This window comes from Macrobrachium rosenbergii, chromosome 42 (assembly GCF_040412425.1).
Source record: "Macrobrachium rosenbergii isolate ZJJX-2024 chromosome 42, ASM4041242v1, whole genome shotgun sequence".
Taxonomy (NCBI): Eukaryota; Metazoa; Arthropoda; class Malacostraca; order Decapoda; family Palaemonidae; genus Macrobrachium; species Macrobrachium rosenbergii.
In genome coordinates, this window is record NC_089782.1 from 18,928,122 (window position 1) to 18,950,621 (window position 22,500).

The 22,500-nt window shown below is 34.8% G+C and overlaps 1 long non-coding RNA gene across 1 annotated transcript in view; it reads right to left on the bottom strand.

The window, feature by feature from the left end:
• The window catches only part of LOC136828021 (uncharacterized), a 206,893-nt gene that overhangs the window by 135,085 nt on the left and 49,308 nt on the right, over positions 1-22,500 (bottom strand). The gene's annotated exons all lie outside the window — the stretch shown is intronic.

A 22,500-nucleotide genomic window follows, 5' to 3' on the forward strand; every position in this document is an offset into this window, starting at 1 on the left:
TTGATGCACAGAAAATTTGTGCAATTGATAAAATTTAATATATATATCTGTATAGATAGATAGATAGATAGAGTAGATAGATAGATAAATAGATAAAACAGCATCATGATGTTCTTAGTTGGCAGAGAAGATGGCTTACTCTGCAGCTTATGCTTGCGGGAGATTTTAGTAGCTAATCCCAAAGGATCATGGCGCTCCTATCCTGAGTTTTATCCTTGTTCTTATCTTAGTTTTATCCTTGTCTTCTTTTCTTATCTTTTCTCTCTGGCTATATTAAGGGAAGGATATAAAGTTTGCCTTGACAGCTGGTACGTGGCGACATTTTTCCACAATGTCATCTTCTCTAAACTTTCTCCCCCAATTCGTCTTCCCTTCATCTGCTCTTTCCTCTGCCTCCCCTTGCATTATATATGTAAATTATAATCAGAATGAAGTTTTATGAAAATTATAAAAATTTATGAACTTAAGTATTTTATTTAAAGAAATTGAAAATGTGGGTTGATGGGACTTTTGAATATTTTAAAAATATAAACTGGAGCGAGTTTAGTTGCTTCAAGATGATGATAAAATCCGTATGCTGACTATGTTTCGTTATATACGTATATATATTTTGATAATTAGTAACTTGGGCCACTCCCTGTTCTTCATCGTTTTAAGAGATCTTTTATGTTCCCAGTTTTATGATCTCTGAGGAAGTTACAAGATTTCTCAAGATTACTTTTTCTCCCTTTTTCCTTTCTTTCTAGAGCCTGGATAATGATGCTTTTCGTCTAGGTTCTTTGTCACTGTCTGGAAAAATAATTGGAGAGTTAAGAAGATGGCTGCTGGGATTCTTAACACCCCCACCATTTTTTCAGGTTTTAATTAGCACCAGCCTTCTGCTTTACATATTAGCATCTGCCCTTTCCACCCGTTGAATGACTGATTTTATTCTGTCGCAGTTAATTTCAAGGTTACTGCCTTTCAACTATGACTGATTCTGTTCTGTCGCAATTAATTTCAAGGTTACTGCCTTTCAACTTTTGAGTTGAGATTATTAAGAAACGGAGATAAGACTGGCCTTTATTACGGTTATGTGGTTACATTGTTTTCTGCTTTTGATCTTTTCACCTGTTTTTCGTCATTAATCTAGCTCCACACCTTCACCCTGTTCCTAAACATCCCCCTTCCTTTGTCCCTACACGCCCATTTCCCCCTTCCCTTCCCATACGCCAATGGTTTCCAACGTTTTCTAATTCTCACCCCCTTCATTGAATGGCACATTCTCTGCCCCCTCCTTAAATACTGTAATTTACTGGCATAGTCAGTACATGTCAGTAATTCATTAGTATTATATATATATATATATATATATATATATATATATATATATATATATATATATATATATATGTATGTATGTATGTATATATATAATATATAAAATCATATATGTATGTATAAGCTTACCTTCACTAGTGTGATGGTTGTGTTTGTTTTCTCTGAGCAAAGTTTCTCTCAAATCTTGGAGGATGTGATGAAAGCGCGACCCGTTATTATTTTTCTATTGCTAAGCGAGAAACGTGGTATTTTGTTTTGAGAACAGCAACAGCACTGAACCCTGATTCACATAAGTATGACGTTGCATAAGCGTAATAAAATGTCAATGGCCTTTGATGACAAGGAAGGTACTTCTCTTTAACTTGCAGCCAAAATGTATGCAATGTTCTGCATTATGTAATCAATACAATTTTCATATTTGCAAAACGTTACTTTCGTTATATTTTATAATTGCTTAATAATTAATTCCTTAATATAGAATTTGAGATAGTTTATATATTTAGACAACTAAATTTCATATTTATATAGTTTATATATTTAGACAACTAAATTTCATATTTATATAGTTGAAATATTTTAAATTTCAGTATTTTGAAATTCTGAATTTCATATCATAATTAATATTTTTTCAGATATAATTATCCCATCTTCATCAAGCATTTGCGTCTCCCTGGCAGCCCTGGCGCCAGGCCCCAGTGGGGCGCGCCCCCAGGTTGGAAACCACTGCCATACGCCAACCCCCTCCTCCTCTCCCTCCCTCTCTCTTGATCATAAACCTCCTTCCCCCAATTCAGTGCTTTGCATAAAGTGATCATTGATTTCAAGTGGACAGCTAAACTCGTTTCTTGCCAGGCGGAGAAAATAACTAAAAAAGTAATGAAGAAGTGGAGTAGCAAATCAAGTTGGCTGGAATGTATTTACAGCCATATTCTGTTATTTTAAAAGAATGACAGGTAAAATGAGAAAGGCCCTTTACGTTATATATGGAAATTGTGAGCGAAATGGTTATGTATAGATTTCAAAATAGAATTATTTTATTTTTAAAAATGGGAATTAATGGAGACTTTTATTTAAAGAAATACAGAATGTAAACCCGATAGAATTTAATTAATAGACATTATAAATATATCCTGGTGTGTATGTATATATATATATATATATATATATATATATATATATATATATATATATATATTATTATATATAATATATATATGTATATATATATATATATATATATATATATATATAATTAAAGTTAGACATATTATTATGGGAAATTGTTTCATTGATATGGACAAGGGGGTTCATTTTAGTTTATTTTATTTGAAGGCCGATGGAACCGGCAACTTGCTGTCCTGATCTAACAAAGACTGGAGAATGGGAAAGGTGAAGGAAACAGGAGCCTGATCTTATCCCGCAGAAAACGATAGAAAGATGTACAAGCTCATTAAGAAAGAAATTAACGTTCAGCATAATTAGATTGTCCTGCATAACATTGTATATAAAACAACCAATTTTTTATTTTGCCAAAATATATTTTAATCGCTAAATAACAATAGGTCCCCATGTGTGTGTGTGTGTGTGTGTTTTTTTTTTTTTGATGACTTGATCTGTGATTACCCGGAATTTTAGTATTCCACAATTGATTTGTACCTGGTATAAAGTTTGATAGGTTTGATTATACTGTATATCTTAAAAGGAATTACTGAGTATCTTTTATGACTCAGTAAATTTTGATTATTTTGAAATATTCAGTTTCTCATTACCACAAAATTTTACTAGGCCTCGATAAACTTGAAATTATTTAGAAATTAATTTTCCAGAAAGTTAGACTCATCATTTTCAGAAATTTGAAACTTGCCAACATATATTGCTAGCACAGACAAAATATTTTTTAGGAAAAGTGAGGTTTATATTTGCCAGAACTTTTAGCACGCCAAAATATGTTTGAAATTTGGAAGAATTTAAAGGTCCTTTTATGTTGTGTAAAAGAAAGGCCTTGTTTATTTTCCGAGAAATACAAAGGAATGAATAGTTTTGCCCAATCTTCTTAGTCATGGGGGAAGTGTCGTAAGCGCTCTTTGTTAACGTCAAGCGAAACTTCGCCACTTATCTTAATTGGATTTGGAGCATTAGGGATTTTCTATGTTATAATCTTAAATGTTCCACCAGGATTTTGGGCTAAATTCAGGGCTCGAGGACAGAGATCTTAAAATAAAAATAAATGCAGAATGTAATACTCAGCTTCAGACTTCAGTGATAGGAGCTCATTTTGGCTATGTGATAGAGAATCATTCATAGCATTTCACAGATTTATAGACTATACACATGCCATTTTACAGGCGTATAGGCTTAGTTCATGCCTATTTTTAGGTTTATAGTCTCCGATCATGAAAATTCATAGATTTATCGACTCGTTAAGCGATTTCATATATGTATCGACTTAGTTCCTATCATTTTATAAGACGATACCCTCATTACTTCCGATAAATGCCAAAAGGTTAATCAGGGCCTTGTATCCAATTACCAGAGGCCACTAGATGATGGTCTGTTCCCGCCAAAAGTTAATGGTCTGACTTCGCGGGAAATCTTCCCGCCAAAATGGGGCTGCCTTCGTCGTTCCTGGAAGGCGTTGAGTGGATCCTTCCTGTTATCAAGAGGTCACACAGGTTGCGTCTCTGCTAATTAATAATGGGGTTATGAATTTCAGGTGGCTTTGGCGCTGCTATTTTGGGAAGGGTATTTTTAAAGCTGGTTTCTCCGTCGAATCGAGGCGGGTCACCCTTCCCTTTATGCAGCTTGTATTGTTTGGGGTTGTGACTGGCATTGACCCAGTTTGTCACGCGAGGGGAAGTTTCTGGAAATGATTATGTGGTTCATTAATTAATTAAGCAAATCAGTTAAATCTTGACGAGAGTAAACAAAGATGGTTATGAGAGGCGAATACCGTGAAATTGGTATTGCTGAGGAAGTTCGTTATTCAAGGCTTGATATTAATTTATTCCAAGTACTTAGATGTTGCTGTTAATTAAGAATAGCAATGAGACATGGTTGCACCAGTTGACCTGGGTAGAATGACGTGTTTGCCCAGGAAAACTAATTTACTGAAGGGGGCCATATGACTCCAAGGTGTGCTCGCTGCTTCTTGTCCTCGAGAAATGGACTGTTAATCTCCACATGGGTTAACACACTACTAGGAAATTGCGATAGCACCATTCAGTTAATTAGGAAATTTAAGAGACGTCGGGTATCGTGAAGCCATTTTGGACTTCCTTGAAATCCGTTGAGAGTAGTGGTGAAATGGCCGTCTGGGTTTTCCAAATCTACCTATTAATCTTGAAACCTTTTCCAAACCCCGCCCTTTCCCCTCCCCCTCAGCTTCCGTTGCCTACCTCCTCCTCCTCCTCCTCCTCCTCCTCTCCTCCTCCTCCTCCTCCTCCTCCTCCTCAAAATTGGGACTTCCTTTTGCCTGATCCTCTGAGTTTGTCTCGCTTGCTTTGCTAGGATTAACCAACCCTGCTGTGTGACTAAAGAAATTGGGGTTAATGCTTATGAATTGGATGTGGGTTTGTGGAAGGTGATCTTACAGGATTATACCGCTTGCAATAACTTTTGACCTGTGCTTGGAAAAGTATGTTGCAATTTCGTTAGTTTTTATGGAAGGAAAAATGTGGAAAATTAGAATCGAAGTTAGAAGTTTCTGGAATTTTGTGTTGCGTTTATTCTTTATTATTGTTTAATTTTTATTGTTACACTTTTAACTTCACTTATTATTATTATTATTATTATTATTATTATTATTATTATTATTATTATTATTGTTGTAATTGCTAGTTTGGTGGTTAATTTTAACTTAGTAGTTTGTAAAATGCGGTTTTATTGATATCAAATGTATTTTCGATCATACGGTTTCATACCTTTGTAAATAAGGAGTTATTATCGTTATCATTATTAATAACAATAACCCTAAATTCCTAAATGATTTGTAAAGTAGGTCGTAAGTGCGCAAAATAGTAAAGGACTTTCAAAAAAATTTTCATATACCGTCGTGAATATATAAAAAAAAATAATGATTATTTTGAGTCCAATTTATTAGACGAACAGAAAAATTAGTCAGTATTTCAAACACCCACCGTGACTCGAAAAACGTCCGGACCACCTTGTATTAAAATCTTTAACCCCTTCCAAACCCTGAATCTAGGAAGAGACAGACTGACAGACAGACAAACGTACGGACGAGCAAGCTGGCCATATCCAAAATTTCGTTAGCGCCAAGGAACGCGAAATGGCCGAGGGAGGGAGGATGGAACAGACAGCTTTAGGGCGTTCACTGAAAGGTGTGGTTGAAGATTGCAATTGCACAAGTGTTGCAGAGGAGGAGGAGGAGGAGGAAGGAAGAGGAAAAACGAGGTTTTGGAAGGATGGGAGGGAGGGGGCGAGGAAGAGGAGGGGAGGAGGAGTAGGAGGGAAGTTAATCTTTTGGCAAAAGAGTATCCAGGCTATTCTTTCTTTCAGACTTTGATTTTCTTTTTCTTAAAAGGTAAGGAAGTTTTTCTTAAAAAGTAAGTAAGGACATTTTTCATAGAAAGTAAGTAAGGAAGTTTTTTAAAAAGTAAACTAGGAAATTTATCCTTACTCTTAGGAAAATAAAGTAGCAAATTTTTTTATATTCATAAGAAAATAAGAAAAACGCATCTTTTCCTTAAGATTGTAGGAAGTAAATTTATATATTTTTCTAAAGGAAAAAAGAAGTAAATTTGTATTTTTTCTCTGGAATATAAAGAAGTAAATGGGATTTTTTTTCAGGAAATAGAAGCAATTATTGTTCTTTCAGAGAAGTAAAGTGTTTAATTTAGATTTCTTCTCATGGAAATAAAGAGGTAAATATATACATTTTCCTCATAAAACATTGAAGAAGGAATTTTGCATTTTCCCACAAGGAAATAAAGAAGTAAATTTATATTTTTCCCGAAGAAGAAAAAATATTTTTTATCTCATGAAAGTAATGAAGTAAATTTAATTTTTTTTTTGTCTCAGAAATGCAGAAGTAAATGTATATATATATATATATTTTAAATAATAATTTTTTCCTGAAAAAAATGAACATTCCTTACGAAAGGAAATTTAAGAAAGAACAGGTTACGACTGCAAAGGAATGACGTCAAAAAGGAGTAACCCGTTCACTCCTTTATTCGTAAGAAAATAAAGATGCTTCTCTGTTAACAAAAGGAAAGAACGAACATTTGAATTTGGGGGGGCGGGGTGGGTAGAGGGGGAAGGGCATGGATGTGGAGAAAGGAAATAAGGATAAATTTGTGAAGAAAAAGTAACTGAATCAATTTCTTTTACAAAGTAATAAAAATAATATGCACTCTGATTTAAAAGTTTTGAAAAATATATGCTCTGCCTTAACGAAATAAAGGTAAAAGAAAGAATTGTAAAGCACTGTTGGCGATAGGGGATTAGAGGACTCTTTGCCTTTTTCCCAGGAAACTGAGCAATTGATTCCCCTCATTTTCAACCCGAAAAAATATGGAGACAATGAATGTATATGAGATGCTGTTTGAAGTTGCTTGCAAGGGGAGCCTGCGCCAAGCACCAAGAACAAGCAGGAGACAAGAATAGGGACGTGAGTAATTTAGGAGCGCATTGCGAGTGGCAGATGCAGGAAGAAGGGATGGCATAGGAGAGAGAGAGAGAGAGAGAGAGAGAGAGAGAAAGGTTTGAAAAGCGATAGAAAGAGTAAACATTTCCGATCAAATATTAATGAATGGTAAATATTTATCATGTCTTGTCATTCGGGGTGGCATATGACATAAACTCTCTCTCTCTCTCTCTCTCTCTCTCTCTCTCTCTCCTCTCTCTCTCTCTCTCTCTCTCACACACAATTTGTGCTTTTGTGATCTGTTTATCTCCTATAGCCCTTTCATCATTCCTATTTGTAAACACTTTCTGAACACCCTGCCAGATCGTCAAAACCTGAACCATTTAAACGAAATGTGAAGCAACTCTGGAAGGCAGTGAATAGATTATTTTACCACTCACACTTTCAGTTTGGCGGAGAGAGAGAGAGAGAGGTGGGGAATGGTAGGCACCTAGCTTAATTGCGGGCGTTCGGTTGTCTTTTGATGAAAGGAGAGAACTGAGAATCACTGAGTGATGAGAAGCTTAGCGCTGATTTTAATTTGTGGTTTTAGGTATTATGTTTAAAGGCGTTTGAAATTTTGAAAACATCAAGTAGAGAGAAAGAGAGAGAGAGAGTTGGGGGCCTGGAAGGGATAGTGTCTTAATTACCGGCGTTTCGCTCTCTTTTGGTAAAAGGTTTGCTTGAGAAACGCTGAATGAGAGACACCGCTGACGTTAATCTTAAGTTTAGCGGCATTTAAATTTAGCTAATGCTTAAGTATATGACAGTGAGCTTGTGCGCAATTAGGCCGCGCGATTGCAAGTGTCCCAATGGCCGAGTGAAGTTTCTTCGAAGTGAGAAGTGTTTTGCCTAAGTCGATCGTCTCGCGAGGAAATGAGAAGCAAAAGGAAAAGTTAAAAGGGAAAGTTGGTGAGGAACGCGCGTGGAGGAGGCACTAAACTTATAGGCAGGGTCTTCGATGGCGTTTGTGCCTCTCCAGAGATTAAAGTGGAATGTCATTTTAGATTTTAATTTTTTACTAATTTGTATTTTATTGCTTGTGTTTTTTACAGTTTTATAAATGGTTATTGCATTCACTTGCAGTGTTGTAATACTGTTTTTTTTTTGCAATTTCGTGTTGTTTTTGTAAATCTGTATTTTATTACTGATATTTTTGTAGCTTTACATGTTATTTCCTTCACGTTAAAATTTTATATTTTATATATCGTTATATTTTGTTATCTTTTATTTATTTTTATTTTCTATTTAATACTTATTTCTTGAAGTCTTATGATTTAGTACCGTTTTATGACGTTCATGGACAATTATGTTCAGAGTTATTGGTACTGGTCAGTTACTTGACAAACAAATTTTGTTTACACTAATAAGATTTTATACTTGTACTGGGTGTGCTGATATACATAAAGTGTGAAATCAAGTTCATTGAGCGAACGAGCAACATTGTACATTATTACCCTACATTCAAGCGAAGTGAGTTTTATACTTTTATGATTATGCACATTAGTCTTGTAACACTTTTACCAGACGTTCTGAGATAAGTGGATTAAAATTAATGGGACAAGGCTGTAGCGTAGTACTCATAACACATTTGCGAAAAAACGGATGAAAAAATCATTTGCACAGAGATTTCGATAAGGAGAATCACTTAGTGGATCTTATGGCAAGAAAGTGAAAGACAAAAATGGAAGGTGATGAAGATTATGTTTTTTTACGCTGAAATAAAAAAAAAGCTTAAGGAATTAAATAGATAAGGCTTCAACCTAGATTTTAGGATAGGTTAAAGCTAAGGTTTCCGGCTGAGTGGAAAAGTAGACATCCTTGTAGAAGCAGAGGATGGGAAGTGAATGGTATACTGTCGTAGAGAAAAAAGTCGAGCAGACCCATTTGCCAATATCTTTTTGTCCAAGTTCTCAAAAAAAAAAAAAAAGAAACATAAATAAGAAAACCAATATGGCTACAGTTAGAGTCCTAAATTTTTTTATTGAATAGATAAGAAAGTGGAGAATTCCATACATTAGCCTGAAATAAAAATAAAAATGGAAATACCCTTCCTTTAAGTAGGCCAAATCCTTGCTTGAGCATTTAAATAAAAAGATCCTGTTCGCGAAACCGGACACCAGAGAAATAAGTAGAGTCGGGAGGCGTCGAGAGCAATAAAAACCTCGACCTCCGCTGCCCAGCGGACGTTACCATAATACTCGCTTATCAGCTGTGTTATTCTACAGTATCCTGTTATCTTAGAGCCCCAAGTCTCTCTCTCTCTCTCTCTCTCTCTCTCTGAAAGACTTGTTAAATTCACTCTCACTCTCAGGTTATCTGTCTCTCTCTCTCTCTCTCTCTCTCTCTCTCTCTCTCTCTCTCTCTCTCTCTTAAGACTTCTAAATTCACTCACTCTCAGGTTTTCTATCTCTCTCTCTCTCTCTCTCTCTCTCTCTCTCTCTCTCTCTCTCTCTCTCTCCTTGAAATCATAGGAAATTAGTCTCAGTGCAGTTTTATGAATTTATCTCTCTCTCTCTCTCTCTCTCTCTCTCTCTCTCTCTCTCTCTCTCTCTCTTCCAAATGTGGGTTAAGGCTTGGAAGATTGATAATAAACATTCCACGGGGACGAATCCCATCCGGCCCATTAAAATTCATCCGGATACGAGTTTCTCTTTGATGGAAATGTTATTCATTATCCGGATTCCTTTGTTGAGTTTCAGCCGAGTCTGATTTTACATCAACCTGTCACAATGTCATGGCGACTGAAAATTTCGACTGACATCTCTCTGATGATGTCACTCTGTGAATTATTGCTCTGATGCCCCGTGTTCATCTTTAGGGACATTATTATTATTATTATTATTATTATTATTATTATTATTATTATTATTATTATTATTATTATTATTGCTGTTGATTCTGTTACTATATTTGTTGAAGATTATGTTGTATGATGTAAATTTTAATTTACTGTATGTTTACATTTTTTTTTATTGATGCCGATGGTATTATTATTGTTTTTAATTTCCTGTATATAATCATCATCATCATCATCATCCTCATCGTCTTCCACATCATCGACAAAATGGTGACTGTCATCACGACGATGTTTAATGTTGTTTGTGACATTACCGTTTAAAAATAGGTTAGTGTGTTTGAATGTGCGTTATGTTATCTCCGACTCTTCCTCTGCATGTTCGTATATAAGTATGTTAAAGCGTATGAGTTCATCTCTCTCTCTCTCTCTCTCTCTCTCTCTCTCTCTCTCTCTCTCTCTCTCTCTCTCTCCTATTTATATAAAGCCGATTTATTGCTTCCTCTCTTATCGGCTTACATCCCTCTTGACGGAGACTTGGGTATAATTCCCCTACGTCGGTTCACTTAAAAGATAATCAGACTCATAATCCTAGCGATTAACTTATTTATTTCTGTCATCTGCCCTTTTTGCTAAGTAAGGGTTTAATGATATGCAGAGAGGGGAAGAGGGTTACTGGTATGCATGCATATATTGAATCGAGAACATACTGTAGTTGGAACATTTTCTTATCGTAAAAGGAAATGGTTTTGAATTTGGGTTTATCTACAGTAAAATCATTCTTTGAGATTCGGAGATAAATGCCCACATGTTATCGCTAAGAGCAGGCAGGTCTGCTCCATTCTTTGATCGTCTACAGCATTTTCCACCTCTGAAAACTAATAATTCCAATATCTGTGGGCTATGGAAAGGTTTCAGTTATATTTAAGTTTCATTATCAATCCTGCGTCTGCTGTTTACTTTCACTCTCGTGAACTCGTGTTTTGCTAACAAGCTCCCGTTCTCCTATTAAATTATTCTTCTGTTAACTCCCATTCTGCTATCAATCCGCTCCTGTATGAACTCTATTTTGCTGTTGACTGTAAGTTGAATGTTTATGTTTATGTGGTTATATTATATTATATATATATATATATATATATATATATATATATATATATATATATATATATATATATATATATATATACTGTATATATATAATATTATATAATATATACATATGTGTGTGTATATATGTATATATTTATATGTGTGTGTAATATATATAAAATTAAGAAGACACAATAATCCATAAAAGCTGGATTTCCTCTCCCGTTTTGGATATGCTTATCTCTTCAAGTCTGGAATGCAGATGAGAATTAATGATGAAGGCTTGTGCCATCACGTTTCCTACCTGGATTCAAGTCTTGTATTGAGAAATTCCTCAAGAAATAATTTTGGTTGTTAATAATATACACACATATATAATTATATATAATATATATATATATATAATATATATATATATATATATATATATATATATATATATATATATATATATATATATATATGCATACAAAGTCATCAATAGCCCTAAGTATGGATTAATATACCCAAAGGGAATTATAATTTATAAATGCATGTGGGCCCGGCTGCGGTTCGATCTTGTGCCCTTTGGATTAGGAACAAAGGTAAACAGTCGACTAATTCAGTCGGCTATTAATAAACATTCAAGTTGATTTCAAGTGAGCTCTGCATATTCATTTCGAATTCAAATTCATTAACTAGAATCGAAATCAGCCTATCACCACCATGAGAGCTGCTTGCTAAGTTTGTAGCACTAGATAATTATGACAGTTTTGTTAGTTCTACGCTCATGACTAATCACAAATATGAAGCCATGAATGCCTTTTAATATCGAATTCACTTTTCTTTAGAAATAACTTAAACCATATGTGAATTATTACTGAATTTATAAATTATATATATATATATATATATATATATATATATATATATATATATATATACACATATATATGTATATATATGTATATATAAATATATATATATATATATATATATATATATATATGTGTGTGTGTGTGTGTGTGTGTGTAAGTATGTACGTGCGAGCGTGCTTAAGTCTGCATGAATCGAACGTGGGCCTGAATACTAGCCTGCGAGTAAGGTTTTGAAACGCAATTAGTATTGCAAACAAAAAAATTCTTTGGATGGGAAAGAAAACTGTTTCGAATTTCATCCTGATTGAGTTTGTTTTTCTCATAAAATCGAGGTTTTAATCGAAAGCAAGCACTTCTCTGTTGAAACTCTGCCGCGTCTCGACGTTTGAATGTCGCATGAACTGCAATACCAACATTGAAATTATGACATTTGTGCTTAAATGTTTTCTTTATTATTTTGATTTGTATCGTCATATTGAAAATAATTATTGTGATCACATTACTGTTATCATGATAATGATAATCACTTGAGAGTAGTAGTAGTAGTAGTAGTAGTAGTAACAGAAGAAATGCGAAATATAATAACTTCAACTTTCCCTCCTTAAAGCTATTGTGCTCTTGCCTTTTCATTAAAAGAACTCGCTGCTGCCCCACCATTCCTCTTAATGGAATGACCCTGGGAACTTTAGCTCTGCTTAAAAAACTGCCCAGAGGAGAGGATTCGGACTTACAAAATCATAGAATTACCACAACCTTTTGCACGCACTCAAGAATATACAGGAAGAATACACAGGACTCTACAAGCAGTGACCTAGTGTTTCTGCGCACAAGCAATGAACAAGTTTTTGCATACCTACAAGGCTCTGTAGGGGGTTAGTGCCATCAGTGCACCTCACGCAGTGCACTGTAGGCATTACTCAACCCCTTTCATTCCTTTTGCTGTACCTTCGTTCATATTCTCTTTCTTTCTCTCCTAACAATTGTTTCGTAGTGTTACTGTGGGATTTTCCTCCTGTCATACCTTTCAAACCTTTTTACTGGCATTTTTCTTTTCAGCGCTGAATGACCTCATAGGTCCCAGTGCTTGGGCTTTGGCCTAAATCTTATATTCCTATTTCTATTCCATACCTACAAGGTTTCGAACACAGTATTCAGGTATTTACAAGCCGAATCATTCAGGTAGTCTAATGCACATGAATAAATTACACATGCATTAGCTTGTACCATCCCCCTAGCGCAGCACTTTCCCATGTACATAGGCTTTCACAGTCAAAGGTACACTTGTTTTGTAGTTGTTGAACGGATGCATATGTTTTTTTTATCCCTTTCTCTCTCTCTCTAACCTGTTTTTTTTTCGCAGTGAAAGAGAGACAAGTTGTGTAGTTGTCAAACGGATGCACTTTTTTTTCTCCCTCTCTCTAACCTGTTTTTTTTTATCGCTCAAACACGTGCGCTTGTTGTAATACTGACATGCTTGCTCATGGCAACCGCCTCACCTACAGTGGTTATTTCATACATACATTACATGGAAGTATGATATTCTGTTAACTCATTTCGTTTTGATACATGTCACTTATATGTGTTTAATTGTACAGTGTGATAGTAGATTTGCACGCAAGCTTGTTTACAAACACATATGATGCACTCTCAAAAGTAATTGGAGTATATTGAAAACGATTTGCAAAACTCGAAATCAATAAATATAAAACTAAAACAAGAGAATAAGAATGTTGATGAAAACCGGATTATACCAAAAGATCCCCCCCAAAAAATAAAGAAAAATAATATCTCCAGAAACTAAAGAAGCCCGTTTTGGTAATGTGGACTAAGTTACAAGGTAACACATTAAAAAATAGAGTAAAACGGCTTAAAAACACTAGAAAAAATTCTTTGCTAAAAACGGATTAAGTAAAAGCGAAGAGATGGCCACAAACGTCACAAGGAATATAGCGTAAGATCATTAAATTCTTTGGCTCGCCAACACTGCCGACTGCCTGCTGCAAGCAAAGAGGTTTTGTGCTTTCCCTTTTCTTTACCCTCGCTTTGATCTTCAAGACTCAAGTCCGCCTACCTCTCCTCCATTCTCATCCATCCTTCTCACTGTATATTCCCCCTTTTTAACTCCCATTTCCTTCGTGTTATCCCTTCCCTTGTTCTTCCTTATTGTACCCATTCCCTTTTATCATTGGCTCCCTCGCTCGTATATTTTCATTGTGTGTTGAAGGCGATTTGCTCCATAATTAAGTGCAGTTGGGTGACCCTTATTGCTCCCCAGGGAGCGGTCGTTTAGGGCAGAGGGATTTTACAGGTGGTTTCTTTATCATCGTTTCGCGGTATATTTCTTGATATTACTTTTTCATTTCAGTAATTGCTCTCTCTCTCTCTCTCTCTCTCTGACTTGTGAACATTATATATATATATATATATATATATATATATATATATATATATATATATATATATATATGTGTATAATATGTGTGTATGTATGTCTGTATATGTATATCTTAGAGAAAGAAGTTAAATATGAAAGTTGCTTTTACTCAAATGTAACTATTGTTATAGGTATACATGAACATATTCCTACCCCCCCTCTCTCTCTCTCCTCTCTCTCTCTCTCTCTCTCTCTCTCATCTGCAAATTATCCGTGGACTGAAGGCAACTCTCCTGTAGAAGGAGAGTTTACACGTGATTAGCCAAGAGGAATATGTCTCCTCGGAGAAATTGATTTCATTAGGAACATTTTCCATTTTTCCTTCATTATCATTATTATTGCAACTTCCTCCATTCTGTAAACTTGATGAAAATGCTAATTAAGAAGCCGGGGTCCTAATTGGAATATTCCAGTTGGAATATTCTCCGAATTGCGCGACCATTATTTCAGTGTTTACGGCAAGTTGCTTCTGTGGAGAATATTTCATCTTTTAAGAGGTTCTCTCAAATTTATTTCTAGTCTTTATGGAACGCCAGAGTGCTTTTTTAAGTGATAGTTGTCTTATATGATTTAAATGAGTTTCGGAACCACAAAGACCCATTTTCGTTTTGTTTTTGACAAAATCAGATTTATAAACTGTGTTATGTAGTTAATTTTTACTTCAACATTTATAGTTTGCAATAATTATTTTTGAATTTTCATGCCTTTGTTCAGTTGTCATTATTATTATTATTTATTATTATTATCAAAATATAGATTTATGGAACACGTCTAAAATGCTATCAGCTTTAACAGTATGGGTCTTAGTAGGGCAGTAATTTCACCTGAACTTGACCGTATTGTGCTCGAGCGAAGACGGACCCAATCATGTCTTGATAGTTTCCACTGGCAACACTGTCCTGTCGTCTTTGTCTTTGAGTACTATGGTTGAGGGTTACTTATAGGGCTCTATAGAGATGAATCATGAAATTCAGGAGGTAAAGCCAAGCACTGGGGCACTTCCAGAGAAAAGTGAGTTAAGGTGGTTGGACAGCAAGATGAGAAAGTAAATGAAGCGCAATGCTCCGAAGAAGGAACTGTGAGAAAAATCCCACATTTGCACTGACAAGTGATAGTTAGATAGGCTGGAAAGGACAATGGAAGAAAGGAAGCGGGAATGGGAATATATTAAAGCGGGAATGGAATATATTAAAATGCTCGAAAGTGGGTGCAGAAATTGACCGATGAGACTCTGCAGTAACTTTTAATCTGACCCCTTATGAGCTCAATATTGGCAATGGAAAGGAAGAAGACGAATAACCTTGTTCCCACTTTCCGCTGCGTCTTGATCAACATACACCCTTTAGGAATGCCTACAGTGCACCGCCTGAGGTACACTTAGGTCACTACTCCCTGTGGGGCCCATCGCTCAACTCGCTAAGTCATCAGCATTTGTTAGCTGCCTTTAAATTCTTCCTCATTATTGAATGTATATATTAGACAAAGTTTAAAACGGAAATTTGAAAATTAATAATGAAATAAAGATATGTCACAGCCTAGAAAAAAAGAACTTTATTGATTTTGTAATGAAAGCAATCTCTCCCTTATCTCTTCTCCATAAACCCTTGTTCTTCCTCATTTATTCATTGTTGATCTTTCTTATCTCTCCTTCCCCTTCGAAGTGTCAAGGCTTTTCTTCTACGAATTTCATTATCCTTTCATTTTGACTTCATCTGTTTTTTATTCTTTTCCCCATATCTGTGTCTGCATTTTTTTTTGTCTAAACACTTCCTTTTCTTTTTTACCATTTACTATCGCTTCCTTTAATGTTGTTTCTGTTTTCAGTCTTATTTTAGTTTTATTTTATCGCACCTTCTTTCTTTGTCCCTGCGTTTCTTTTTCAGAGTATATTATCCATCCATTTTTACGTATTCCTAATTATTTTATTTTCTTTTGCAATTTTACCACAACGTATTTCTCAATTCCTCCCTTCCTTTTCACAAGTATATTCAGTAGTTATTCTTTTTTCCCCCTTGCATTTCTGTCGGACATTCTTTATCCTTTTAAGGCACTTTACCTTAAAAAAAAATTAATTTCACACTTTTTTAAAATGACCATGGAAAGGGACATCGCGCGAGAACTTTATTGAAATGAAGAGGGCGAAGAAGAAATATTCCGTATGCAGGTCCGTTTTCCGCTGGTAATGCGCTGAGGGGGACACTATAACGGGGTCAAGAATCGCTTCTCGTAACCCCAACATAGTGACCTTCCGTCTCCCTCGAGATGCATTTTCACTTTCCGTGGGTTGGCTCGTTTATATGTTTGTTTCTTTATTTTTTAATAGGTTAATATTTTTTATTGCATTATGTTTATTTCTCTTTCTCTTATGCTTCAGCTCACGCCCTAATATCCTTACAGCCTCAGTATTTTGTTCCAGAACTTTAAAAATGTATATAAGGGTGGAGAATTTATTTTGAACTTTTCTTTTTAGTGAGCATGTTGAATATATGTACGTTTGTACTTACAAGCCTATATATATACTGTATATATATATATATATATATATATATATATATATATATATATATTGTATCTATATATATGTATATATATAGATGGTATCTAGCTGAGATCTATATTCAAGACAAGTTACAAGCTTTAAGAACTATTCAGTCCCCATCGTTTTCTTAATAATTGTATTAATGCGCAGAACAATTGTTCAAGTGATCATTCATATATATATATATATATATATATATATATATATATATATATATATATATATATATATATATATATATATATTGTGTGTGTGTGTGTGTAGCCATGCCTGCAGAGATGTATGCATTCATTTCCCAGGACGCAGTTTCGCAGAAGTTACCCTTGTGTCATGTTTATTTAGTGGGTGACGAGAAGTGATCACACCTGTATGCGTCACACAATAATTATAGACACAGCTGTTACTCCCCCTCTCTCTCTCTCTCTCTCTCTCTCTCTCTCTCTCTCTCTCTCTCTCTCTCTCTCTCTCTCTCTCTCTCTCATTTTTGCTGGTGGTGAACGAGGATTCTCAGATGCTGAGCTGTGATTCCGCGTAACCAATATCGTAAAAAGTTATAAATAGATCGAAAAAAATATACACCCATGTTTTAACTGTGATTCATTGCATGAGCAAGTGGCTCCGTTTTATGTCCATTGGTCGGATTTGAGGTGCTATTTCTGGTTTGTTTCTCTTCCCTTCGCTTTTCTCTGACTTTTATCATCATCATGGTATGTTTTTCATAATTATGCAATCAGTAATTGTTGTTGTTATTTTTTTATTATTAATGTTACTGATATTACTTATTCAATAGTTAAAGAATTCACTTGTTATTTGCGATGTTCTTTTATCCTTGAACACAGAATATAGTTGGAATATGTTATAATTATTTTCATTTTTGTTTTTCTTATAATGTACACCCTTATCGTCAATACACCGTTTCATCTCAGAAGTAAATTTTCAACATTAACTTATTTTCTCGAGGAGCTAAATGACCAAAGGACGCATTTTGATATTTACATTTTTTTTTCAATATGCTCATGAATCCAACAGGTTAGCCAGAAGGAAAATATGAAATGATTAAAACATCGGAAGAATAGACGTTGCAACAAAAGGATCATGCAACTGAGAGTGACACGACACTGTCATTCTCCGTCATCCGCTACAAGGTCAGTCTGAGATTTCCCAGTCACTAGGGAAATCAGATTCAGATTGTCTCAATCAAAGAGAGAAAAATAATAGACTCTTTCAGGGAGGAGGAAGACGAGACGATTCGAGATAAGTTTCTTCTTCTTCTTCTTCTTCTTCTTCTTCTTCTTCTTCTTCTTCTTCGTTGGCTGGTGGTATAAGTGTGTTGTTTGGCTCGTTAGAGAATTCGATTAAGAGTAGAATGATCCTCTTCTTGAGCCGTTGTGTGTTTGTGTGTTCGTTCTTGTTTGTTGTTGGGCTGCTTGCCTTGTGTCGTGGGAATACGTAGAATTTGGCGATCGTTAGGATTTTTAACTATATCTGTTGGTTTAGTTTTTTAATATAAACTGTATATATATATATATATATATATATATATATATATATATATATATATATATATATATATATATATATATATATATATATATTTATATTATATACTGCATATATATATATAATTTAAATAGTTATATATATATATATATGTTTTATATTATCTGTACTATAATTAGACCCTCTTAATTTAAAAGTTCCATCAATATACTACAAATTATCAATTATTATTGTTAATTAACCTGATTATTATGATCGTTGTGTTGTACCATCAACAGTATACAAATTATTATTATTATTATTATTATTATTATTATTATTATTATTTCTTGAGTGCAGTTTAGCAACAGCGTCATCATCGCCATCAGCCTCAACTTGCTACTTTCACGTCGTAAAAATTAATTGCTTATTTATTAATTTATTTCTTCTTTGCTTCATAATAGCATAGCGATATTGGTGCCTTTATCATTTATCTTTCATGAGTGACCCCAACGACAGTGTTATATATAACAGTTAGATAAAGGACATCCTGTTGTTTAAAACATTGCAAAGGTTCTAATTTCATGTAGCTAGCTCTCTCTCTCTCTCTCTCTCTCTCTCTCTCTCTCTCTCTCTCTCTCTCTCTCTCTCTCTCTCTCTCTCATATATATATATATATATATATATATATATATATATATATATATATATAATATATATATATATATATATATATAATTATATAGATGTATATATAAATATACATTATATATGTGTGTAAATATATGTATATGCACTTATTCATGTGTATATAGTTATTAATTTTATATGAATATTTTGTTATATATAAGTGCATACTCACCAGCTAAATGTGGCAATTCTTTATGTAAATGAAGAGAGAGAGAGAGAGAGAGAGAGAGAGAGAGAGAGAGATAGAGGTTGGTTGTAAGTTATCCGTCTTTCAACTTCTCAGCGTCACTGACTCCGAGCAGAGAGTGAGTGAGTTTTATGCAATACAGACGGCATCTAAATGAAAAATAAACAGACAGACATCTTTCCTCAAGCACATTTTACTTCTTTTTTTTTTTATTCCAGTCCATAATCCCAAACAGTAGCTTCGGTCCTGTTTGCTTTTCTCTTTTTTTCTTTCTTCACTACTTGATATTCCCCTCTCCTCCTTTTGCATTTTTGCATGCGTTCCCAGCGTTGCTTTTGATTTTAAAATTTTCGTCAGGCACTCCGTCACCCAATTTATTCATTTTCAGTACTCTCTCTCTCTCTCTCTCTCTCTCTCTCATAACATCACATCATATTTTGCTCTTTTTTTTATTATCTCATGCTTCTGGAGACCAGTAGTTTCCAGCTTCCACACCTGTTTCTCGTGCTTATTTTTCTCACGTAACTCAAACGTTCCTCTCTCTCTCTCTCTCTCTCTCTCTCTCTCTCTCTCTCTCTCTCTCTCTCTCTCTCTCTCTCTCTCTCTCTCTCATACCAGTGGAAGTCTATTTTTTTATGTTTTTCCTCTTCCATCTCCAATTCCACTTCAAACCTTTACAGAAAGCAGTCGAGCGAGAGTTGGCGAATCACTCAATACTCGACCGTCGAGTTGAATCTCCAAGCGAGCGAGAAAGCGCACTTGCCAACGAACACACACACACACACACATGCACACACGCACGGTTATGCAAGCCCCAGCTGTCAATAACAACAACAGCTATTGGAATATTTTCAATATTTACGACTCTGTCTTCGGTTTTTATGTGCGCGAACAGCTTTTCTCTTTCGCGAATAACTGATACAAAAGACGCGATCACGACGGTCAGTCGTAAATACCGGTCGTAAGAGAGCCGCTAGCGTAGCGGCGCTTTTTCCGACGCTTCTCGCGGATAAAATGCCTTATTTGATGTCCTCATGCATGCATGGGGGAGTGGAATTTTGTTGGAGCAGGGAAATGCGTCAGGGGGAGGGAGGTTTAGCCTAAAATTAGAGAAATAAAAGTTTATTATGGAACACTGATAGAGAGGTTTAATATCTACAGATGAAACTTTGCGTTATGAAATCTCTTAAGTGATTGAGGCATTTAAATATATATATATATATATATATATATATATATATATATATATATACTGTATATATATGTGTGTGTATATAATATAATATATATATATATATATATATATATATATATATATATATATATATATATATATATATATATATATATATATATATATATATATAAACATGTGAGTAATATATTTTTCGTTCTGATATGCAGTGAGAGTTGCAATTAGTTGAACAGAGAGAGAGAGAGAGAGAGAGAGAGAGAGAGTTTACAAAAGAGGGTATGCATTTGCACAAGAGGGACAAGGGACTGATTGAAATCGACTTAACAAAAAAAACTATTTTTCATTATTGGATATTGAAACCATCAGTTAATAAGAAAGAATGAAAAGGCTGATGTTGAAAAAGGAAAGGAATAAAAAAGTAACACTCTTCAACCAGAATGCAGATATTGCATTGCATGTAGATTGCAACGGAAGGAAAGAGGTCACGGGCAACGAGAGAAGAGAAAGTGAAGAGAAGAGGATCGGGAAAATCTTTTTTTCTTTATGTTCCGTGATAGAAAAGGAATTCGGAAATAAATAGTGAGGAGCCTCTCTCTCTCTCTCTCTCTCTCTCTCTCTCTCTCTCTCTCTCTCTCTCTCTCTCTCTCTCTCTCTCTCTCTCTCATCACATATTTTTGCAACTTTTAATGTAGCTTCTTCCACAGTTCCACCTTCCACACACACACACACACACACACACACACACACACACACACACACACACACACACACACACACACACACACACACATATATATATATATATAGGTAGATAGACATTGTTTATGTTTTGTTTGTTCATATTTTAAATAATAAATTTCTCTCTCTCTCTCTCTCTCTCTCTCTCTCTCTCTCTTTCTCTCTCTCTCTCTCTCTTCCACAGTTCCACCTTCAACACACACACATATACATATATAGGTAGACAGATATTGTGTATGTTTTCGTTTGTTCATATTTTAAATAAATTCTCTCTCTCTCTCTCTCTCTCTCTCTCTCTCTCTCTCTCTCTCTCTCTCTCTCTTGCTTTGGCTTATAATTTACATGCTTATATGACAGTGATTTTAATTGCTGAAGTAAAGTGAAGATGGTAAATTCAGCTTGCACTAATTGGAAAGTAGGGGAGCTGACCCACAACTACCTATCTAAGCCTTATCTACGATTGAAATCTCTTTGTCTACCGTTATATTATCCAATTGCAAAGGTTTTCACATTGTGCCATTCATAAGATACAATATGCTTCATTAGCTTATATAAAGCAAAGTTTTTGGCCAGCCGTTTAACAGTTCAGAATTTTGCCTGTGGTTTGGTTGTATGTTGTATAAATAACGAGTATGGCATAATTGATGAAAGTCCTCACGCTAATTGCTTTGGCTTTCTGTGTAATTGCTGTAAACGCTCTCGTTTTCAATGTAATTCGCGTAATTGCCCTTGTTTTTAATGTAATTATATTTGCTTTCAGCACTGATGATGTCCGCAGTTGAGAAGAAGGCTGGTAGTAAATGGATTTTTTTTTTATTACAATTATTGGTGTGTTGTGTTCGCGAACTTTTGCGTCATTGGTGCCAGTAATGTTTTTGTTTTCAAATCTCTGTGTCCAACGTATACCGGTAATAGTTGTCATTAAACCACACAGTTATTATACTAGGTGGGTTAAAAATGTTATTTGGATATTGACTCAGATCCAGAAACTTGTGGAGGTGTTGTATTGGTGCATGTTTGCCGTTTTAGGTGTCATTTGGTTATAGAAGTTTTCATTTCTGACAGTGGATCTCTTTCATGTGGTCGTATATGATTTTATATTTATCGATGAAATATATCCTTCCTTTGTGACTAATTATGTACCTGTGCATGTGTGTGCATTAGTTTATATCGTTGTCATATCTGTTTAGTGTATAATCTGTGGTTGTGTATATGCTCACATTTATATTTTATTTAGAGATAATCTGTAAAATTATGCAGTTCCTTGGGATTCTCCGTCAAAACATTCTTCACTTCGGAACTTCTCGCAACGTCTTGGAAACGCCATTATTTTGGAAACGTCAAATAATATCAGTAACTTATCAGTAACTTATTCATTACCTTCATCTTTGCAGTGCCAGGTTTTCTGAAACCATCGATTTGAAACCTTGGGTTTAACGAAACCAAGTCAACTTTTGTTTAATTTACTCTTTCTTTTTTTACATTTATTGCCAATCGTGGAAGTTTGGTTACGAATATACCTTTC